We start from the raw sequence: 22,487 nt of genomic DNA, 5'->3' as shown, positions 1-22,487 counted from the left end.
CTATCCCCAGAAAAAAAAAAAAAATCCCCTTATCCTCTTATCCTAGCCCACATTTCTGGCAGGAGCCTCCCTTTCCACCATAGGCTAGGTCAGCATCCTGAACCACAGATAAGATCACCCATACTTGTCTGCCAAACATAACTGCAAATACTGCTCCTCTCCATGTCACCACATCCCAGCCCACACCTGTGGTAGGGCCTCCTCTTCCACCAGAGGCCATGCCAGAATCCTGAACCCCAAGTAAGACATTCCTCTACCACACCCTCCAATGCCCAGCATAATTACTACTGCTCAGCTTCCCCTCATCATCATATCCATGCCCACCTATCTGGTAGAAGCCTTCTATCTCATCAGGGCCCAGGCCAGATTCCTGAACTCCAGAGGTCAAACAAGCATCCTGTAAACCAAAGATAAGGCCAAATTCCTGAAAACCAGACAGAATCCTACTACTCCATCAAAACTGAGACCAACATCCAGAAGCGTAGGGACCCCAGCCAGATCAGAGGCCATGCACGTAGCCAAAATTTCAGCCCCAAACTTGAGCAGCAAGCACCTACTAGACCAGATGCCATCCAGAACATCCCAAGTCCAGCCCACAGCCACAGGTCACAACAGCCAGAAGAACAAAGAGAAAGTAGAAACCAAGGAAGAAAATCCCCATCCAAGAAAGACAAAACAAGAAATTGGAACCTAGACCTATCAAATCACTCCAATTCCAGAAGCCTAAACATAAGTGGCTTAAGTATAAGAACACAAACAACAACAGCCAGGGCAATAGGTCACCACCAGAACCCAGCCATCCCACTACAGCAAGCCCTGAATATTCCAACAAACCTAAAGCACCAGAAAATGAATTCAAAATCAACTGTATGATGAATGAAAAAAGTCCTTAGAGAGGAAATGAATCAATCTGTAGCTGGAGTTTTCCTGTATCCTGCCCAGGCCGTTGTCATGCAGACCCAAGTAAACACACAGAGGCTTATATCAATTGAAACTGCTTGGGCATTAGCTCAACCCTACCACTATGGGATAGCAACAATTTACTAAGACCTGAAAAGGGAAATTGAAAAAATAAAGAAGACACAAACAGAGGGAATGCTGGAAATAGAAAACCTGAGTAAAAGATCGGGAACTACAGATGCAAGTATAACCAACAGAATGCAAGAGATGGAAGAGAGGATCTCGGGCATTGAAGATACAGTAGAAGAAATAATTTCATCAGTCGAAGGAAACACTAAAGCCAACAAAGTCATGAACCAAAATGTCCAAGAAATTTGGGACACCATGAAAAGACCAAACCTACGAATTATAGGGATAGAAGAAGGTGAAGAATACCAACTCAAAGGCACAGAAAATATATTCAACAAAATTATAGGAGAAAACTTTCCCAGCTTAAAGAAGGAAATGCCTATGAAGAAACAAGAAGCCTATAGAACACCAAACAGACTAGACCCCCAAAAAAAGTCCCCTCGACATATAATAATTAAACAACTAAATGTACAGAATAAAGAAAGAATATTAAGAGAAGCAAAGGAAAAAGGCCAAGTGACCTATAAAGGTAAACCCATCAGAATAACACCTGATTTCTCAATGGAAACTTTGAAAGCCAGAAGGACCTGGACAGATGGAATGCAGACACTAAGAGACCATGGATGTCAGCCCAGACTAATATACCCAGAAAAACTTTCAATCATCATAGACAGAAGGAACAAGACATTCCAAGACAAAGCCAGATTTAAACAATACTTATCCACAAACCCAGCCCTACAGAAAGCACTAGAAGGAAAATTCCAACCAAAGGAAGTCAGTTACACACTCAAAAACACAGGCAATAGATAAAGCCACAACAGTAAACCCCAAAGAAGAGAATTACACACACACACTACCACCAAAAATAACATGGATGAACAATCACTGGTCGTTAATATCCCTTATTATCAACGGACTTAATTCACCTATAAAAAGACATAGGCTTACAGAATGGATACGAAAGCAGGACCCATCTTTCTGCTGCATACAAGAAACACATCTAAAATTCAAAGACAGACACTACCTAAGAATAGAAGGCTGGGAAAAGACTTTCCAATCAAATGGCCTTAAGAAACAAGTGGGTGTAGCCATCCTGATATCCAACAAAATAGACTTCAAACTAAAATCAATCAAAAGAGATCAAGAAGGGCATTACATCCTCATCACAGGAAAGATCCACCAAGATGAAGTTTCAATTCTGAACATTTATGCCCCAAACACAAGGGCACCCACATATGTAAAAGAAACATTACTAAAGCTTAAACCACATATAAAACCCCACACATTAATAGTGGGAGATCTCAACACCCCACTTTCACCACTGGACAGATCTCCCAAATCGAAACTTAACAGAGAAATAAAGGACTTAACTGATGTCATGACCCAATTGGACCTAATAGACATCTACAGAACATTCCATCCTAACAAGAAAGAATATACCTTCTTCTCAGCACCCCATGGAACTTTCTCTAAAATCGACCACATACTTGGCCACAAAGCAAATCTCAACAGATACAAAACAATTGGAACAACCTCCTGTGTTCTATCAGACCACCATGGTTTAAAGTTAGATTTCAACAACAACAAAAACTGTGGTCTTAGATAGAGTGAGCATCTTAGCAAAATTTTAAGGCTATTCAGATGAAAGTGTAGGTTATATTCAAATATTGCATATTGTATTACATAATTGAGCATCATAAGATATTTAATACACTCAGGGAGCATTGAACAAATCCCTTATGAATGGTCAAGGACAGCTGTTTCCTTAGATGAACTGGCTTTGCCATAATCAACCATGTACTATTCCAGTCTTATTTTTTTTTCCACTCTACATTCTCTGGCAGTTTTAATGTAATTGGTTGCTATAAGAGTGGCACTATTAGGAGGTGTGGATTTGTTAGAGGAGGTTTGGCTTTGTTAGAGGGAGTGTGTCACTGTGGAGGAGGGCTTTGAAGTCCCATATATTCTCAAGGTATGCCCAATGTCTCAGGCCACTTTCTGTTGCCTGTGTGTCTAGATGTAAGACTTTCAGCTCCTTCTGTCTCACCATGTCTGTCTACATGCTGTCTTGCTTCCTACCATGGACTATACCTCTCAAACCATCAGTGAGAAACCAGAATTAAATGTTTTCCTTTATAAGAGTTGCTTTGGTCATGATGTCTCTTCACAGCAATAGAAACTCTAAGACAAACTCCTATATTTTTGTGGTTATATTGTACTAAATTCTTATTCATTCTTCTTTCTAAGGACGGTATTCATGTATTTTGTTGTGTTTAATATAGGATTTCCACATTTTAAAGCAGAATTTAAGCAATAGTATTTTTCTCTTGTCCATATTTAAGTCAATAAAAAAATAAATTGCTCACTTCCCATCAGCATCTGAATGTCTTACATTTTGGGAGCAGGATCTCTGGGTCTTGACATTCAGTGCTGATATACGTAAAAGAACTTATCTGAGCAAAGTTTATTTTAATTTGGAAATGTTGCTGACCATGACATGTTTGCAAACATAGTAACTTAAAATAACAGTATTTTTTTTTATCTCTTCTTCATTCTTTGGATGACACAGAGTTAAAAGTTCCCTCTTAGTATCTCAAATGCAAATGACATAAGATGACACCAAGAGCTTCATATACTGAGTTTCTATCAGATACAAATTTATTGTGAAGAATTTTACTATGGAATTGTTGCCTTCATACTATTTTACCACACGATAATTGGTGTTTTGCCCCCTAAAATTTGGTATGATGTTCAATCAGATGGTCATTCGAGACATTCATATTTCTTATCTTTCTTTGTTAAAGGAGAGTTTTTTGTGAGGGTCAGGAAGAAGACGCTCATGCTGCTTCTCCTGCTCCAAACCTTATTAAAACCACTTCCACACTAATTTTATTTATTTATTTATTTTTTGGAACAACTGTAGGTTAAGATGGGGAAAAAGACAGAAATAGATACCACCATTTGATGAAGAAATAAAGTGTGTGTTTCAAGAGTGAATTGACGTATATGGATGATGCTAGCTAACATAATTTGCCGATAATATATCCATAAATTTCTCCCCTTCTTCCATCATTTCTTTCTATCTATCCACCATCATCATCATCATCATCATCATCACTATACATCTAGCTATTGATGGATCAACTGATTATCTATTGTCTACCTACCTAGTTATATGCATACATATCATTCTTTATCAAATTATTTGTTTGCTGGGCGGTGGTGGCACACACCTTTAATCCCAGCACTTAGGAGGCAGAGCAGGCTGATCTCCGTGAGTTCAAGGCCAGCCTGGGCTACAGAATGAGTTCCAGGAGAGGCACAAGGCTACACAGGGAAACCCTGTCTCAAGCCCCCCTCCCCCCAAAAAAAATTGTTCTCTGGATCATTTGTCTTTTTTCATTTGTAAATGAAATATTATTCAGATAAATATTACATTTGTGATATTTCCTTTTTTTCCTTTGGAAGATATGTTTCATGTATTTGGTCAAAATTAAAATTCACAAATTATATTACATTATACTAAAGAAGACATATATAGTTTACTAAAATGATATATATTTTTTTCTTAAAATTATTATAGCTCTTCTGAATATCGTGTAAGTATATGTGTCAATTAACTTACCACTATTATAACAAATATCTTGAATGGACTTCAAAAGTCATAAATTTATTTTGTTCTTATTGTTGATTGGGTTTTGGTGCCTGTCTCTGCAGTAAGTTGGTCTTTAGTTTTGTGGCCTTTAGTCAGGTAGTAAATCATGCAGTAAATTATGCAAGAAATATAAGAGAGATGAAATTTCTTACATGTTGGATGAGAATAGAGAAGGAAAGGGAAATGACTACTAGAATTCCAACATTACTTTAAAGGCCATATTTCCAAAGACCTAACTCAACTCGGTCCTTTATTTCAGATATCCAAATACTTCCCAATAGTTATAAGAGCTGAATACCAAATCTTTAGTAATTATGCTTTGAGAGATATTCAAAGTCAAAATTAAAGCACATTATTATCAATAAGATATCATGTGACTTTACAGAGTTCCAGTCATTACTTCATCCAGTTTTGAGTATATTGTGATAAAATGACCAATTCATAAAAGAAGATGTGTTTCTTAATAAAATATATTAATATCGCTTCTTGGCCTTTTGGCTAAGATCAAGTGTAATAAAATATATTAAAATGTTTTTCCTTCATTTCCTGCTAAGATGCATTGTCAGTGTCTGAGAGGATATGACTTTAAGTGTGGAATTCTAAAAGATTTCCACTTTAGAGGTAAATAAGAAATGCAAGCATCATTTCCACCAACACATCAGTGTGGAAAAGCAACATCTGTGATTCCCAGTCACCTTGAAAATATACAGAGCTATCTTAAATGTGAAAACAAGGCTAATAGCATATTGTGTTGATACTAAAGAGTTTGTGCCTATGATCAAGAATTGCTGTTTTCTGACAGCTCGTTCAGAAATTTTTGTTTTATTCCATCATTTTGTTCTTTTGCTATTCATATCCATTTCCTGATGCACTGGAAAAGTGTTCAGATCCCAACAGTCAAAATGTTAATGCTCGAAGAGAAGAAAGTTTCTTCTCTTTTCAAAATGCTGTCATTTGTTAGGAAGTTTAGACAATACAGTAATAGTTCTTCCTCATTTTCAAGCTGTACAAAATACAAAGCCAAGTTTTCCTTTCATTCATCAGATGAAAAATAGAAAATGATTTATCTTTTCAATACATTTCCACCTTCAAGAAATTAATCTAACTTTGTATTTGTATCTGTTGAATAAGCTGCATATCCAATAAAAGATCAGACACTGGTGAAGTAGCACTTACACTTTATTAGAAGAAAATGTTTGAGATGTAGGAAATAGGCATATTTGTAAGTGCTGTAAATTAATGTAATGCTACATTTTAGATATTTTTCACAGTTTACCATCTGCAAAATGTAGTTTCATGTTATAAAGCCAAGATAGTAAATTACAAAACTTGCTTGAAAAGTAATCAAACAAGATATTGGGAATTGAAATTCCCATTAAACTTTCTTTTTTTAAAGTGTTATATAAGGTTATATGGCAAGATGTTGTTAATTTTGTTTATAATTTTTTTTGTGTGTGTATTTATGTGTTCCTGCATGATCTGCATGTGTATATGGGAGGTAGAGGTTGAAACTGAGTGTCTCTTTCAGTTGTTCTGCCACCTTTCTTTGTGTGACAACTCATAGCATAAGTGAATCTGGTTGTCCAGGAAACTCTAAGAATCTGCCTCTCATAGCACTGGGGTTATACCAAGAACTTAATTCAGGTCTTCATGATTGCATTACAATGACCTTATTGACTAAGCCATGCTCCCAACCAATTTACTATTGTCTAAATCTATTTAATTGTATTTATTAAAATCTTAGTATATACATATTTACTTCAGGGGGTAAAGTACAAGTAGAACCATATCGTCATGATATTGAATACTCTAGAAATTTAGTCATAGCAATTCATCTTTATCAATATAGTAAAGTACAAGACTTTTATATTTTCACTTTGTAATGTGTAGGACATTGTCCATTTTTGAAGCTTTATATATTCTATATATAAAGTATTATATAAAGAGAGAGAGTTATGTAGTAATCTAAAAGTTTGATTGGTAAAAATATCTATTATATTGGCTCTTGGCTCTGATGCTTATTTTTAAAAACAGTATAATTATGCATGCAAAATTGAGTTATATAAACTTTATTCTACACATCACACAATATCCTAAGATAAGAGCATAGGTAAATATTTATCATCTTTTTACAAAATAGCCAAAGGGGGCATTAATCTTAATTAATGTTATGGTTAACAGAATGAACAAATAAAAATACATAATGAAATTTGAACTTGAGTTAGTCAATAATATCCAACATAAGTACATGCTTATAATATACAGAAATCACCTTAAATATTATTAACTGATGGGAGCATTTTGTACTTTTAAATAATAATCAATGCCTTTTCATAATATTTCCTTTTATCATCAGAAAATGGTAATACTTGCAACATTAAATTTTATTGGATATGTTTTGTTGTAAAAATTTCTGAGCAGTATTCACATATGAGCAAAAAAATGTGCAAGCTTAAAACTTGGCTTGAAATTCTCTGACACTTCCACAGAAATGAGAAATCTGTTTTTCATCAACTTTAAATGGATGTTTGTCATTGTCTTGCAGATTCAAACACTCAAGTTATAAAAACTCACGTGTCAATCTACCTGAACTGCTGCTCACTTGGATTCTTTTGTTCCTGAAGCTGTGAGATATTCTAAGCCCTACTGCCTCAAGATTTCAGTACACTAAAATCAGATTTCTTGAGAGGAGGCAAGAAAATATTACAGTCAATAATTCAGAACAGGTTCGTTTAACTTTGCAGTCATCTCAGCCTGGAAGCCAGACTAATGAGTGATAAATTCATCAGATGCCACACTACCCCCATTGGTAAAGTACCCCACAAACTTTAAGCCTTTATAGTAACCATTCCTGGTATACCATACAAACTCCTAGTCAACAGATTAAAATAATTGATTCATTCAGTTATGCCTTTTAACATTTGGCAACACAGCTCTAGGTAAACAAAAGGGTACATACTGGTTTGAAATGTTAATTATTGCTAATGTAATGGCATGGATATGATTTTTAAATGGTTTTTATATTTCGAAAACTGGAGACATAAAGATGGTTGAGTAATTTTGCTTGAGCTGCTTAAAATTTAATGTATCTATGAATCACCTGGAGATCTTGTAAAAGTGTAATTTTTGATTCACTAGCTTAGAGCCAAAGATGAGAGATACTGCATTTCCAATAAACTCCCCCCTCACACACACACACAAGTGTTGATGGTGAGGTGGCCAGTGTTCAAATAACACAGCTCTGCTCCACTCTCATTGTTAATTTGCAAAACTAAGTTCCCCATACCTAGGTCAGTTGGCTCCTGACAATCTCTAACTCCAGCTCTTGAGTGGGTGATGCCCACTTCTTCAGTGGGTACTAGCACACAAATGGTCATAGAAACACCTACACATGCACATAAAAATAAATCTTGAAATGTAAAGAAAATTATACTTTACTATAGGCAAATAAACATGGTATTATATTTTGAATTCTCTATAGTAAGAATAATGAAACTTTTATATTCCATTGATTGTGCTAAAATTAACAAATTAAAATTTAAAAATCTATTCAAGTTGTATTGTCATACTTTTCGATATGTGTTCATTGCATAATTCAATAAGATATTAACTCTGAATTTATAAATAAAATTTCATTGGAAAAGGCAATAATTGGGTGTATAATTGAACAATAGTTTTTTGGACAGAAAAATAGGAAGCATTGGAGATGTAACAGTGTGAAAAAGTATACAATTTCATGTCCATAAGTGCTATCATAAGCCTCAAATTAAATGCTTTTTTTTTCTCTTATAAGAATTACCTTGGTTATTATGTCTCTTTACTGCAGTAAAACAATATACTTAATTTATGTAAGCAACACCTCCTTAGTTGTCTCTATATTTCTGGATCATGAGCTATTGAGCAAGATAACTAAGGAGCAATTCAGTACAAATTATTTTTGATGTGAAATTCTTCTACTTTGAGGACCCAGAACATGAGAAGCTCTCCGTACCACAAGGCCTTGTCCTTATTCATCCACTGTGTAACTTACAAAATTATATGGCTTATATTTCAATTATGATTAATGCAGAGAGTGTTGTGTGTTGGTATAAGTAACATTACAGCTCTCTTCCAATTCATTTAATAATTGTGAAATACATTTTACATTTCTTTTCTACCTAAGGATTTAATATAACATCTTGAATTCCCGATCATAGTAACTAAATCTAAAGGCAAAACACAATAATTTTTTGAATGGTAATGCAATTATTCTGGAATCTTCTAAAGAATACTGAATGCTGATCAATCCCCATTAATATCTTCTAAAATTTTCACTACAGACACTTATAGTAGGGTGGGGAAATAATGGCCGTATAAAGATGAATCATGGATCAAAGCCCCCAACCCACACCACCAGGCCAGGGCAGGTAGAATGCAGCCAAGCACTGCCTGGGGATTCTAACCCTAGCCTGCAGTCAGACTCCAGCACAACCCACACCCCATGCCATGTGACCAGGTTGGATGGAACACAGGCAAATGTACCAACCAGGAGCCTATGGCGCTGGGTGGTTGTGCACTACGATGATCTATTTATGGTAAGAAATCACAGCTCAGCCCGGTGTCAAGGCAACCTGAGTGGGACAAGGGGATTCACACCCAGGCCTGGGGCTGTCTACCCTGGGCTCTGAGGAGAAAACATGAGCCCACTTGGTAGAGATGGGCACTGTTAGAAGAGAGAAGGGGAGAGGGAGGGAGGAAGGGAGGAAGAGGGAGGGAGAGGGAGGAGGAGGGAGAGGGAGAATGGTTCAGGTCCAGTGGGCAGAGGCATATTTGCAGAGATGAGAGAGGAAGGTAGCAGACTGAGATGATGAGGGACCTGACCCCTTAACCAGTGACAACCCACCTGTACTTTGGGCATTTCAGCAGAGACAAATCTTTTGATGAGAACACAGGTGAGGCAACCCTGAGAACATGAGGGTGGGAGGCCTAGCTCCACCCCTCATCTGCCTCAGGGCGGCATTGCCTGGGAAGAGATGCCCTTCCCATGTGCACACCCATCAATGTCTAAGGCAGATGGGAAAGTTGCCTCTGAGGTAACAAGAGTGTGAGAGCTGTCTCTGTCCCCCATAAACTGTAACAACAAGGAGACAGCCCCTCCACCTTGCCTGGGCAGCTCAATAGAGCCAACACAGTTAGCAGAGGTGTGGGTGAACTAGGCCCAAATTTGTGAGCAAGGGAGAGCTGTCCCCATTACTCATCTGTCTTGAGGTAGCATGGGCAGGGTGGAGCTACTCTCCTCCCTACCCCCCTGCCCATCCATGCCTGAGGCAGATGGGAAAGCTGGCCCTGTGGTCATAAGAGCAGGAGAGCTGGCCCTGACTTCTGCCAGCTGAAACACTGGAGAGCAAGCCCTGCACCTTGCCTGGGCAGCACAATAGAGCCAAAGCTGTTAGTGTAGGTATGGGTGAGCCAGCCCCAAAATTGTGAGTATGGGAGTGCTGTCCCCATTACCCTTCTGTTATTTGGGAGAATGGATGGGGAAGAATTACCCTCCATCCCCCATCAACATCTAGGGCAGATGGGAGAGAGATCCCTGTGGTCATAAGAGTGGAAGAGCTATCCCTGACCCCCACCAGCTGCAACACTCATGAGAGCAGGTCCTGCAGTTAGCCTGGACAACACGGCAGAGCCAACCATGTTGGTGGAGGTGTGGGTGAGCCAGCCACAAAGCGGAGAACAAGGGAGAGCTGCCCCCACTACTCATTTGACATGTGATACCATGGGTGGAAGAGCCATGCCCACCCTCTGCTTCCCACACATCAATGCCCGAGAAAGGCAGAGGAACTGGCCTTGTGGTCATAAGACAGAGGGCTGTCTCTACCCCTCATTAGCTGCAGTACTCAGGAGAGTGGCCCCTGTACCTCACCTGGCAACACAATAGAGCTAGCCCAATGGTGGAGGTGTGGGAGAGCTGACCCTGAGGGCATGAAAACAAGAAAACTGAACTCACTCACTCCTCATTGCTGCAGGAGTTGAATTAGCCAGGGTAATGCTGGAGATATTCACCCTCTTAGTGAGGACAGGGCAGAAATGGCTGGTAGAACAACCCTACAGCTACCTAGGCACAGATCCAGCGTTATGACTTGGCCCATCCCAACAACCTTCCCATCTATCCATCTATGATCTGCTGGAACATATTGGTGAAATTATTAAGGCCACCCCACTTTGTTAAAAGGAAGATATATTTAGTGGGCAACTTACAAAAAGGGAAAGGTAGGTCGCAGGGTCTGGGGAAGGTGTAGCACAATCCAGCGGTGTTCTCTGGACCTCTGCTCAGTCCACCTCCACCGTTCAGGGTCCCAGCACAGAGAGAGCTCTTTCCCATCCAGCTTTCGGGCGCCTCCCCTCGCCCCGCCTCGTAGGCGTGACAGTTGCCAGAGTCTCAATGGGGGTTGGAACTTTCAGATCCAAGCTGGAATGGCTACCCACTACAGGAACAGTTGAAGAGACCTGTCCTGCAGACTCAAAGCTTGAAGAAATCCACAACACAGGGAAACAACAGGATATTCGGAGTGTCCTAGTGAGGGTCCAACATCGAGAATGTAGTAGAAACCAGAGGCCTCGAATCAGACCAATGACCCTTTGATGTGAACACTTGCAAGAAAAGATATTGGTGAAATTATTAAGGCCACTCCACATAGTTAAAAGGGAGATTTATTTAGTGGCGTAACTTATAAGTGAATGGATAGTTTAAAAAGTCTGGGAAAGGCGTAGCTCAGTCCAGGCGGTGTTGTCTGGAGAGCTCGCCTCTGTGGTGATATTTTATTTGTACTGAAATGTGATTTTAATTGTATGTTAATAAATAAAGTTGCCCTGGGGTCAGAGCTATTAGAGCCATAACAAGAGCGTGGTGGTTAGAAGAGCTAGGTAGATTTCTGTGTGTTCAGGAATACAGCCAGCATTGGAGACATACGCCTTTAAGACCTGGAGGGCGGTACTTACAGGCAGTGACGAGGCAGTCATGTGGTTGGGTTTACAACCAATGAGAAGGCAGAACAGAAAGACTATTTAAAGGCATACAAACAGGAAGAAGCTTGCTCGGGGAAGCTAGGAGCACTGGAGGAGGTAAGATTTTAGCTCTGAGCTCTGACCTCTCGGCTTTCTCTTTTACATTGGCTCTGTGTTTCTTATTTTAATAAGATGATTGGTTACATCTACACTCCTCAGTCTCCCTCTAGCTTACAGAGTCCAGAAAATAAGAGAAGACTGTGCATCCAGATCTTGGGGCTTCTGGGCCCTCTTTTGGCCCCGCCTTGTAGGAGTGATAGTCACTGAAGCCTCAATGGGGGTTGGAACTTCCAGACCAAAGCTGGAATGGCTACCCACTACATAAAGATATATGGACTAAGGGTTTTACAACATGACTCACTGTGTCACATTGCAACTTTCAGGGCGAAAATTTTATTTTTTTTTCCTTTTATCTCTTAAATTTTGTTTTATTGCAGGAGAGGAGGGGGTAGAAAGTAGATGCAAAGTGACAAGGAAATAAATGGGATCAAGTTATATTATGTAAAAGACACATAGAATAAATAAAAAGGAAAAAAGATGAATAATGATGGCATATTTTTCTAGAATGATGAAGTAATAAAATAGATACCTGTGAAGGGTTCAAGTTACAAAAAATCTAAGCTGAGGCCTTAGTTCACAAATTAATATTCATTGGGCTGGAGACAAGATTCTGTGGTTAAGCGCATTGGCTGTTCTTACAGAGAGTCATTATGAACTATTGCCTGACTGCTCACATTATGCTGTATCTCTAGGTCCTGAAGATCTGACAGCCTATTCTGGCCTCAGCAGGCATCAGGCATGCATGTAGTACACAGACATATATGCAGGCAACATACTTATACACATAAAAATAATAATAAATTTAAATTTTTGTTTAATATAACATATACATATATTATAGTATTTATATATTATAACATACATATATAAATGAGAGTTATGTTCTAATAAGTATCTTAGATTCACCAAAACCTTTCAGTATATTGATATCTAAATTCAGAGAGGGGGACGTTTAGCTATTTGAAAAGAACTACATGAAATATCTTCATATTCTTTGGGGGGTAGCATAGAATGATGAAATTGGTAAAATACCAACTCATTCATTGAATTAAAACTGCTAAAAATAAACTAAAAATCTTGAATACTGTCCAATACTTGATGATACTCTGTTTAGAGAGGTGATGTTTGGTAAATATTTTAGCACCAAGGGCATTCTACTTAATAAGCCAAGATTTTTGGAAGGAAAATAACTAATTTTAGATTCAGAAGATGTTTGTGTTCTGCTTTAAAATATTTACTTATTATAGGTGCTATAATATTTTTTCTCAGAAACACTTTAGCATTTGTTTATGAAGCAAGAGAGTAATTTTTGGTTGTATCAACTCAAACTTTTTTTTTTCTCCTGTTTTTTATGCCCCTTGAGTTAACTCGAATAAATGGTGCTTTAGCTCTCCTATAAGTTTTCTATGTAAGTATTTATACTTTAACAATTTAATCTAATATTTTTACTTTTACATCACAATCATAAATATATCAACACACATATATGGTCTCATGTCATTTTAAAAATTCTTTACTTACACTAATAAAAATAACTATATTATTATATCTCTTATAGCCTAGACAGTAGTCTCTGAGGGCCAGTAGGATGGTTCTGAGAGTAAAGGTATTTGCTGACAAGCCTGGCAAGCTGATGTAATTCCCAGTACCTTCATCATAGAAGGAAAGAAGTGACCCTGCAAGTTGTCTGTTGTCCCTTGAGTATGCCCATATCACCAGCATCCTTCTCCTCCCACAAAATTTAAAAAAATGCAATTTAAAACATACTACAAAATGATATTTCAATTACTAATATTTGATGATGATTTTAATATTTAATATAATAATTGACTTTTGGAAAATTAACTATATGAACACACTACAATTTTAGGGCACCTAAGAAGGAAATATCTACTAAAGTAGTATATATACTTGTTTATCACACAGAAAATACAGCTCTGAGCTCTGAATTTGTGTGAAGATAAAAACAGATTTTTTACCATACATATTTGAAAATCTATCATTTCTATATTTCCTCAAGATGTTCCTGTTTATTCTTTATAATTCTGACATAAATGCCAGAGGAGGTATTTGCAAGTAAAATTTTAACTAATATCTAAAGCTATATCTCAGTTTTAAAATGCATTACCTTTTAAAGACAGTATTTCAGAATGTCAACATGAATGGAAGTGTCAAATTGCTACTTAATACTAATTTGTTTATTTATGCAAGCCTGCACTTAGATGGTAAAAAGGTAGTTATCAAAAAATAAAGGTTCTTTCTTTTAAAACACTGAAGTAGTTGTCCCTTTAGTTCACTGACATAAATCCCATTAGTGTTAATTGGAGATTTGCATGTGCATTGAGAAAATAATATACCTCATTATTCTTGAGTAACAGCTACTGACTTTTAAAGGCCATTTACAATGTGTGACAGAAAACAAATAAAGCAACCACTTAGCTTTTAGAAAGTTGTTTTTTTCATGCACAAGAATATATAACTAAAGCTCTCATAAACATTCCTCTGCCATGGGTTGAATTTTAGTTTTGAAACACCAAGATCTTTGAAACTCATGCTCGTGGCTGAACTAGTGAGTGAATATGGGAGTATGCGAATATGCCTATAATATGTTGCCTTGTAGGTGACCTTGACTCTCAGGAATACAGGACTGGTGTTGTGCTCTCATCTGACAGAGTCACATTCTGACATTTTAGTGCGATTTGCATTTGCGTGATGACAACAGCTGTCTGTTCTTTTCTGCAGCAACCACTGTGTGCTGTGTCTTCACTTGAGGACTGTCTATTCAGATCACTAGTTCAGTTACTGGTTTGGACGTCTGTGCGTATTAATGTTTCCTTCTAAGTTTTTAAAATAGTTGAAATACTAATCCTTTTCCTGGTATACAGTTGGAAACAATATCACTTTCTGTGCACTGTCTCCTCATTTGGGTGATTGTTTTTGTTGCTCTGAAAAAGATATTGAATACCATGCAATCTTATTTGTCAAATCTCAGGTTCTCCCCTGTGCTGTAAGAATATTCTGCAGAATGTTCTTACGCATACCTATATTTAAAATATTTTCTACATCTTTTTCTCTAGTAGGGCCAAAGTATAGGTATTGTATAAATTCTTTGATCCCTTTGGATTAATTTATGTGCAAGGTAAGAAATGTGGAATTGAATTTGTTCTTTTGAATGTGGATAACTAGTTTCCCTGTGGTGATATACTGCGTACACTAAATGTGGTGATGTATTGTGTACCCTAAATGTGGAGATATATTGTGCACCCCAATAAAGCTTATCTGGGAATCAGAGGGTAGAGCCAGCCACTAGATTAGACATAGAGGACAAAAAGTGGTAGATTAAGACCCTTAATCTTATCACTTGGGAGGCAGAGATCTGTCTGGATCTCTGTGAGTTCAGGCCACACTGGGAACAGAGTCAAGCAGTGGTACTACATGCCTTTAATCCCAGCATTTGAGATCTCACGCCTTTGCTTGGAAAGCACACACACCTTTAATCCCAGGAAGTGACATGGCTGGGTAGAGCACAGTATATAAGTCATGAAAGACAGGAACTAAGCAGCAGTTCAACTGAGACCCTCAGGGGTGAGGACTCAGAGGCTTTCAGTCTGAGGATTCAGGGAAACAGGATCAGCTGAGGAGTTGGCAAGGTGAGGCTGGCTGTGGCTTGTTCCGTTTCTCTGATCTTTCAGCTTTTACCCTTCACCCTAATACATGGCTCCAGCTTTTTTCTATTAATAAGACCTGTAGCAGGAATCTTAAAAGTTCTTATCAATAAAATCAAACCCGAGGCAAGTTATCGGGGTCCATGCTGGTAGATCAGAGAGACAAACAAGCCACAGCTATCTCACCTTGCCAGTTGCTCAGCTGGTCCTGTTTCCTCAGACTAGAAGCTTCTGTGTCCTCATCCCAATGGCTCTCAGCTGAACTGCTGCTAGAAGCTTAACCAGCCACATGCTTAACCAGCCCAAAATGCCTCTAGTTTCTGGTCCTCACGACTTATATATCTTTTTGTTTTCTACCACCACTCCCTGGGATTAAAGGCTGGCTTTCTGGGATTAAAGGCGTGTCACCATGCTTGGCTATTTCCAATGTGGCCTTGAACTCACAGAGATCCAGAGGGATTTCTATCTCTGGAATGCTAGGATTAAAGGTGTGAGTGCCACCATTTTCTAGCCTTTGTATCTAGTGGCTGTCTGTTCTCTGACCCCAGATAAATTTATTAGAATACACAATACCACCACATCTCCTCTCTTTTTGTCTAAAATTAAAAAAAGCTTATAACTAATACAAGAAAAAACTATCCAATAAGTATATACAATATATACAGCCAAAAATTACATTAATGATGTCTAGTCCATTAACATTTGACAGATTCATATGAAAACTCCATTATATATATTAACAATGTCCAGTCCAGTAACATCTGATAAACTCAGACCAAAAAATTTTCATTACTTATCTTATTTAAAACAAGTAGTTCCTTTTTAAAAATAGATTCCATAATCTCCCTTTTTATCTTATCATATCCATATTCTCTCTTTTTTCTTTTCATAATAGATTCAGTAGTCTACCTTTTGTTATTTTTATATCTTCCCCTTTTTCTTCAGTGTAGATTCAATGATCTACCTATTTATCCTATTATTTCTTTATCTTTTTTCTCAGAGTAGATTCGATGATCTATCTCATATCTATATTCTCTTTTTATCTTTTTTCTCAGAGTAGATTCGATGATCTATCTCATATCTATATTCTCTTTTTCTTTTTGCTTTCTAGGGGTGAAGATATCTTTAGGGAATCTTGAAAAGAAAATTTTTGGGTTAATCATCAAGTCCTGTATCATTTGTCCAGTCTCTGCATAATAGGAAAGCTCAGGGCTTGTTTCAAGTCCTTGTTCGAGTAGTCTGTCAGGCTGTATCATCTCAACTAGTCCTCTCGAAATTGTCCTGACCAGTTTGTAGTCCAAAGTCGATTCTTCCATGGTGTTAATCGGCTTAATGGCTTTATCATAGTCCATGTGGAATCATCGTTGTAGAATCCTGTCATCTTTTTGAAGATTTCAAAGTCAAAGTCACTGTTAGGCATGGTCATGGTTTCCTGCAGACTTTTTTTTTTTTGCCTCCTCTGTGGTTTGGAGCAATCATAGTCTGATAAATGTCTCTCTCTCGGAACCATGAACATTCTTCCCTAGTACAGGAAATCTTCACAGCAATTTCTCCCCACCATTTTTCTTGCCAAACTTTTCCAAACTGACCTTTGCCGATGCTTTCTTGGAACACGATGGTCCTGGCAATTCTTCTCTGAACCAGCAGCAGTAAACCCTTCGTCCCAGGTAGCAGCATCACCGCAGTCAACAACATGATGAGAAGGAGCTGGCAACGTGGAGCAGTAGCCACTGCTTCCATGGTCCCACCACTGTTTGTGGTTCAGTCCGGGCCAAAGCTTCTCCCAAACCTCCTAGGCGGGCTCAAACTCGGGATCCTACTGCCTCTGTCTCCTTCAGCAAATCCTACCGGTGTGTGCCACCACCACTGGCTGAGTGTAGCTTGGGCCTGAGCTGGAGCTCACAAGGCCACAGGCAAACAGCTTTTTCATGAATTCGTACCACGAACGTTGGGCGCCAGATGTAGCAGGAATCTTAAAAGTTCTTATCAATAAAATCAAACCCGAGGCAAGTTATCGGGGTCCATGCTGGTAGATCAGAGAGACAAACAAGCCACAGCTATCTCACCTTGCCAGTTGCTCAGCTGGTCCTGTTTCCTCAGACTAGAAGCTTCTGTGTCCTCATCCCAATGGCTCTCAGCTGAACTGCTGCTAGAAGCTTAACCAGCCACATGCTTAACCAGCCCAAAATGCCTCTAGTTTCTGGTCCTCACGACTTATATATCTTTTTGTTTTCTACCACCACTCCCTGGGATTAAAGGCTGGCTTTCTGGGATTAAAGGCGTGTCACCATGCTTGGCTATTTCCAATGTGGCCTTGAACTCACAGAGATCCAGAGGGATTTCTATCTCTGGAATGCTAGGATTAAAGGTGTGAGTGCCACCATTTTCTAGCCTTTGTATCTAGTGGCTGTCTGTTCTCTGACCCCAGATAAATTTATTAGAATACACAATACCACCACAAAGACCTTTTAGCAATTCATGTTATATTTCCCAGTACAGTTTTTGACATGACTATTTTTGGCTTATTTATATTTTTGACAATTTTGTCATAAAATTTATTAACTGGAACTGTGTAAGTTTATTTCTGCCTCCTGTCTGCAATGCCACTACACAACAGTTTTTGCACCAGTGTCAGGATGCCCTGTCATTAAAGCTCTGTAGGATTATTTGAAATCATCTATTGTGGTGGCTTCAGCACCATTTTCTGCTTAGGGTTATGTTAACTATTATGAGTCATTTTTTCCCATATGAGCTTTATTTTTTGATTTCCTACTTCTGTGAAAACATCATTGGAATGTTGAAAGGGATTCTGTTGAATCTGAAGACTGTTTTTATTAATACAGATAATGAGATTCCATTTCAACCAAATCAAAATGGAAAACATGAAAATAGCAAATAACAAATTCGGTAGAGAAATTGGGGAAAGAGGAATTCTTACACTGTGTGTGTGTGGGGGGGAATAAGAGAAGTAGTCACCGTGGAAACCAGCACAGGGTTTCTTTAAAAAAAGAAAGAAAGAAAGAATAAGAATAGGAATAAGCTTGATCCATCTACCATCCCTTGGCATATGCCCAAAGAAATTTGGTTCCTACAATGGATACACTTTCACATTTGTTTATTGCTGAACTATTTAAATAACTAATGAATAGAACAAGATTTAATGCACACAATAGATGAGTGGATAAAGAAAATTGAGTGCATATTTATGATTGTGTTTTTAAGCCATACACAGAAAATTAAATTGTATTATTTTAAATAAAATGCAACGTAAAATGAAGTTGTAAATAATATTAGCCATAATATGTCATAATGACTTCCTTTATACTGTTGATTAATTCTAAAATTTAATAATATTTTAAAAATGTATTGTGAAAAAACAGACTTTTTAGAAGAAAATTTTAGATAATATGATATTTTTTGTAACTCTGAGATACTGCTATGACAATAACTTTTTTAAATGTGTCCCAACTATAAACTTCCTTTACCAGTGAAAAATTCTAGCATATTTTATGTTATTCTTTTAAATATTATTTTATTTTTAATTATTTTATTATTCAGATGATACAAGAGAAACACTAACTCAGTTTTTCCAAAGGAAAATGCACATGGAGTGGCAGAGTTTGAATGTGAACTCTGGTTGTTTGACCTATAAAATGGTTGTAATGAAGTTATATCCTCAAAAGTTAGTCAACTGATACTTGGAGTGTGAATACACTATTCAGTAAATTAAAATCTCATTATTTTCAGAAGTCATATTAGACGATGAGGTATTGCTATACATGATTATTGTTGTCTCAGCCATCACCTCATATCTACTAACAAAAGTCTTCTATGCACTTTTTTTCTGAGAATTGGCAGAAGAAATTGTAGTCTAGCTAATCCCAAAAGTTTCTTCATCTCAAATGTTATTGTAAGCAACAGTTTTCACATATTAAATGATTTAATTATAATCATAAACTTTTAATTAGATAGCATTTATGTTTTCCTAGTATGGATAATTAAATGAAGATATGTGGTATCCCAATTTATAAAGAATTCAGACATAGGCTGCCTAACCCAACAAGAGCACATAAAATATTGAAGAATATAGGCATATGTCTCTGTAAGCCTGGATTTAATTACCAGGTCACATGGCAAATAGTCAAGTCTAGGCTATTTAAGGGTTTGCTCTAACTATACAGATAGCATAAAAGAGTCTATTTTCTAGCTTCAAGAGGCTGCTAGCCATCTCCCTTGGCTTGAGATCAACTGTATTTTCAATGCAGTAGTGGTTGATCTAGTATTTCTCATAATGAATCATTTTAAAGATTCTTACTTTTCTCTTTTCATTCATGATGTCATTTGTGATGACATGCCATACTCACGTCCATCTCACCCCATCTCTGGGCAGTTAGTTCAGAAACCATCTTCATATTTTATAGTCAAATAATTTGGAAATATTCCTCCATTGCTTGATTCATTTTCCACTTATTTGCAAATTGGCTGCTCTCAGATGTTAGAATGTGGAAATCACTGGGGAACATTCTTCTGCTTAGCAAAGTATTTCTATCTATGCGTTAATTAACACGTTGGGGACTGCTTTTCTTAATAAGTAAATAAACATATTTAGAGTTTAAATTATACTAAGAAAATACTGCAATGATATTCAAATTTAGTTCATTGAGGGCTAACACAGATCAGATTTTTTCCTTGGTCGGGACACTTGCCTAGTGGTCTAGAGGGACAATACAGGCCATTTAGACCATGAGATAATTCTAGCATAAAGTCACCATCTTAAGCATTAGAGATGTTGTAAACAAATACAATGGACTGGGTGACTTTCTATGAACTGATATCTTGAATCTGGAAGTCTGAATTCAGGGCATCAGTGGGGTGAGGCCCTTCTTTCAGCTGCAGAATGGTTTCTTCTCATTTACTTTTTTTGTTCAACTTGCTTGCTCTTTTATATGTTCAGAAAATAAGGCCTGCTCATTAACTTTGTCTTAGTACTAAGATAGGTACTTGTTATACATGATGTCTATGACATGTTTACTTTCCGATATTATGAAAAAAATCTGTTTTATAATCATCTATTTTATTGGATTAATTAAATACAATTATTCTAGTCTTATTAAAAGAGCATAAATTTAAGTAACATTAGGAATACAATCACCTTTGTATCTAATATGAATAAAGGACAATAAGTACATTGCACAAGAAAGCCTGTATGGGATGCAAATCTTTACCATTAAAGAATTATCGTCTAGCATGGGGGAACATTCCTTAACATTACGAGACCACAAATTCAATTTTATTAAAATTATTTGGTATCATCTGTCATTTCTTCACAATGAGAGATTTAGGAAAATCAATGTGAACTATTTCTCCTTTTCTTTTATTAAGTCATTATATATGACATATATCATGTATTAAACACCTTTAATGAAATAATATGGAAAGAATCTATTTGGGGGTTGAACAACATTGTTGAGCCATGGAAACAGATAAACCAATGACTTTTTACTTCTATTTCTATGTCAACACATAATTTGAAGACATGGATATTTTCCTTATTGAGAAATTATATACAATCATTTGTAAATTTTCCATTAGAAGTTGTTAATGATCTTTTAAGAGTATATAGAGATATACACAAAATTGAAAATAAGCTCTTTTAAAAAAATACAAATCTCAGATCTGGACCACAGATCTGTGTTATCTTTTGCCCGTTTCTAAAAACCATGAATTTATACTGAACATTTCAATTTGTTTTATTATATGAATTCCATCTGTCTTACTTGCTAGTTACCAAAGAGTGTAGGTGACATTGTTTTTCGAAACGAGTATAAAAACAGCATTTTTAATTGTTCTGTGACATTTTTGGAATGGAACTTATGATCACTTTCAGAGACAGGCTATTTTATTCTGATAAATCAGACAAACAAACTTGTTGCAATTTAGAGGATATAAAAGTTTCCTAAACAATTTACATTGGGTAAAGATAATCCAATATGCTTAATTTTCCCTGAAGCCAGAATAATCTGAACACATATAATGTATTTCAACACCTTTATGAAGTGCAGAAAGGAAGGAAATATTAAACTTCCAGTTATCTTACTAACCATATAGATTCAAAACATTATGAAATGATAGAGGTCTTACTGGCCATGATCAATGAAAGGAATTTTAGAACTATGACATGAATTTGTCTTACTGGTTGAATGACAATAGTAATCTCTCTCCTGTTCTTGGAATCTTGAATTCTATATCACCATTTTAAAACACAATTAGTGATAACATGACTTGCAAGGTAAAGAACTTAACATCGATTGAAATTTTAACACATTTTGATGAGCTAATAATTTCAGTTTATTATGTGTTTTTGCTACTTAAGACATTGCTTTTTTTTTTTTCACTTGGGAAATGGATTCTTTCCTGCCTAGTCCACAAATCTATTTTGATTTGTGTCTGTTAAACTGTGCCAAAGGGACTATAAGATCTCAAGAAATGATAAACCTTGGGTCATTTCTCCTATATTCATGTCACAACCTCTCCTGATTCTAAAGATTAAGCATGCCAGCATGTACCCAGAAATACTGATATCCATTTCCTTTAATCTGGCCTGCCACCAGACAGCATCACCCACATTTCTGTTGGTCTTCCGACTTCAAATAGTGTGATAGAGAAAACCCATCAGAAGAGCACCCAGTCAAGTTCACAGCCAAGATTAGTGACCACCCTCTGCTCTATAGGCAAGCGTTGTGATCATTTTGTAATATTACTGCTCCTGTATTTCCATTTCTAGAACTATTTATCTGCTTAATTAAAGATATTAAGAAAACTAATTAATGTAGGAGAATAGAACTGATACACCATAGATTTTCTCACACTGATATTTTGGAAATGTGTCTGTGATAATGGCCTCAGTGTTTGAGTTTAGAGTGTTTCTGATTTGATGTTCCCTGACCTTCTTTGACATTCTTATGACCATCACCATCCCCAACACTTATTTGCTAGTTTACTTCACCATTTCCTTAGCTTCTTGGTTGTGC

General features: G+C 37.0%; 1 pseudogene; it reads left to right on the top strand.

Annotated features, from left to right (window-relative positions):
* Positions 1-5,162: 5,162 nt before the first annotated feature.
* On the top strand, positions 5,163-5,312 carry LOC114681631 (annotated as a pseudogene).
* The last annotated feature ends 17,175 nt before the right edge of the window (positions 5,313-22,487 follow it).

The sequence above is a fragment of the Peromyscus leucopus genome, chromosome 9 (assembly GCF_004664715.2).
Source record: "Peromyscus leucopus breed LL Stock chromosome 9, UCI_PerLeu_2.1, whole genome shotgun sequence".
NCBI lineage: Eukaryota > Metazoa > Chordata > Mammalia > Rodentia > Cricetidae > Peromyscus > Peromyscus leucopus.
Note: the sequence above shows the minus strand (reverse complement) of the source record. Positions and strands in the feature narration are given on the sequence as shown.